The sequence below is a fragment of the Solanum tuberosum genome, unplaced genomic scaffold, assembly GCF_000226075.1.
Source record: "Solanum tuberosum cultivar DM 1-3 516 R44 unplaced genomic scaffold, SolTub_3.0 scf00008, whole genome shotgun sequence".
Classification (NCBI taxonomy): domain Eukaryota; kingdom Viridiplantae; phylum Streptophyta; class Magnoliopsida; order Solanales; family Solanaceae; genus Solanum; species Solanum tuberosum.
In genome coordinates this window covers 3,756,051-3,758,683 of record NW_006238934.1, presented here as the reverse complement: position 1 = coordinate 3,758,683, position 2,633 = coordinate 3,756,051, and the positions used below count along the sequence as shown (strand labels likewise).

Here is a 2,633-nt window from a genome sequence, read left to right as displayed (position 1 = left end):
AAAAAAACTTAATAAATATTATAAAGATAATTTTATTTGTGGATTTGATTAACAAGTAGTAACATTAACACCATGTAATATTGTTTTGTCGATATTTATGATAATATTTTTAAATTATAATTTATAATTTAATTTAATTTAATAATTATAAAAAAATATATAACTTTTAAAAAAGTAGGCTGGCCCGGCAAGCCTGTAGCCCACGTAATTGTGGGTTGGGCCGACTGTTTTCTGGCCCACACCAAAAATGGGCTAGCCTGGCCTGACCCGTAAAATGTCAAAGCCTGTATGGGTTAGCCCGGATGGGGTGGGCTAGCCCATATTGACAGCTCTAACGGAGGGTATCTGTATACCATTTACGATAGTTTGGGAGTATATTTGCCACTTTTCCCTAGTTAGCGAATATGAATATAACTTTGACTAATCGGCTAAATGTGTAACTTCTCGAAAAGAAAAAAAAAACATTATCATGTCCAATGAATTATTTTTGGCTTTTTTTCACATTTTTAACAAGATAAGTCTAAACTTTAAATATAACAAGTGGATGGTGGGAATTACATGGCCATCACGACCTTAACAAACTCCTCGTAGTTGATTTGTCCATCACCATCAACATCTGCTTCCCTAATCATCTCATAGACTTGTTCATCAGTGAGCTTCTCTCCAAGGTTAGTCATCACATGACGAAGCTCAGCAGCGGGGATGAAGCCATTTTGATCCTTGTCGAAAATTCTGAATGCCACTTTGAACTCCTCCTCAGAGTAAGTATCCTTCATCTTCCTGGTCATGAGGTTTAGAAACTCTAGGAAGTCGATAGTTCCATTACCATCTGCATCCACCTCGTTTATCATGTCCTGGAGCTCAGCTTCAGTAGGGTTCTGTCCCAACGACCACATCACAGTCCCAAGCTCCTTAGTCGGAATGCAACCTATATACAAAGCTTCACGATTAGCTTACTGCACGAAAACTAACAAACCACACTTTGTGACCCTAGCATCAGTAAGCAACTGTCCACAGAAGAAAACAGAAAATGCACTACTTTTCAACTCATGTCCCAGAAAATAAGGAAGACGAAAAAAAAATGCACCAAATTTTCAACATTTCTAACACTGTTATCAACATTTAATATATATCTTTTAAAACTTCCCTAATAACTAATGACAAAAATCATTCATCTAATTGTTCGTCCCAATCAATGAGTTCAGACAAAAGCTACTACAGATTTAGAAAAAAGGGAGGATTTTGGTTAGCATTTAACACAAACTGAAGCCAGTAATAAAGGCCAAATTTTTCATCAAATTAAATTATCACTTCTCAATACATGTATAATCCAATTTACAACACAGCTTCTCTGAAATAGCTCTTAATTTCTTCTTTTAAGTTTTTTCATTATCGTGGTTTGGTTCAGCTTGCACGCACCTCTACTAATTCCACGGCCTCCGACACACACAAGTCCCACTAATTCCACTACCTCCCACCAACACGAGTACGGAGTAACTCCTTTTTTTTTATAACCGTCATATCCAAGCCAACTTACACACACCTAGACTAATTCCATAAGATACCTCTCAACTCCCACCACCACCAACAACAAGTACCAAGTAATTCTATCCACCAAGGTTAAGACAGACGGAAGGAAATCAATTGTATTTTTGTCTCTGTTGTGATTTGAACCTGAGGCCTCACGGTTCTCTCAACCACTTCAGGTAGCTCTATAAACCAAGCACCTTCTTAATACAAGACTTCATGGTTCTCAACTCAACTAACCGGCCAAATCTTGTATGCGGATATCAAGTAACTCTATTCACCAAAAACGAATAAAAATCACTTGTTTTTCAACATGAGATCTCATGATACCGAAAAAACAGTAATTCACCAACGTAACATCAAACTACATAGCTTCCATATTCTCTAATTCATTTTTAACGTTTCAACAAGCTAGAAAATCTATGTTTTCCTCTATTTACTAACTGAATATTCTCATATATCAACTTGTCACCAAAAAAATCAACTAGTTCATTCAAATTTCAAATCAAACGTCAGATCTGCAACAAAACAGATTCCACATACACCTATAAGCATCAAAAACACAAAACATATACACATTTACAGAGAAAAAAAAGGCGCCAAACCATCTCCGTCCTTGTCGAACAAGCTGAAAGCCTCTTTGAACTCAGAGATCTGGTCATCAGTAAGCTGATCCGCCATTTTTCTTCTTCTAGTAATCACAGAGAAGATGATTCTAGAATTTCACACAAATTTTTTGAAAAATTTTCAGCTCTGTATGGATTTTGGAATTATGAGAAGATTGCTGCTTTTATACCAAAAACTACAGATTTCATGGTAAATATAATTAAAGTAAATTTTCAAAAAATAAATGAAAAGAAATCAATTTGAATAAGTAGGCGTTTGGTAATGCGATACCATATCACGATATGGTATCGTGAGATGGAATCAGCGTTTGGACATGCGATTTTACGCTGATTCCATATCATGAGAGGTGATACCATATTCTCCAAAAAACCATGATATGGAATTACATGGTGATTCCATATCATGATTTGAGATATTTTAATACAATAATTGATCCATTAGTTTATATTTTGTTAAAACAACCCCACATTTATATCTAC

General features: G+C 35.5%; 1 pseudogene; it reads right to left on the bottom strand.

The window, feature by feature from the left end:
- Positions 1-400: 400 nt before the first annotated feature.
- LOC102579797 (calmodulin-2/4-like) lies at positions 401-2,383 on the bottom strand (annotated as a pseudogene).
- Between the last annotated feature and the right edge of the window lie 250 nt (positions 2,384-2,633).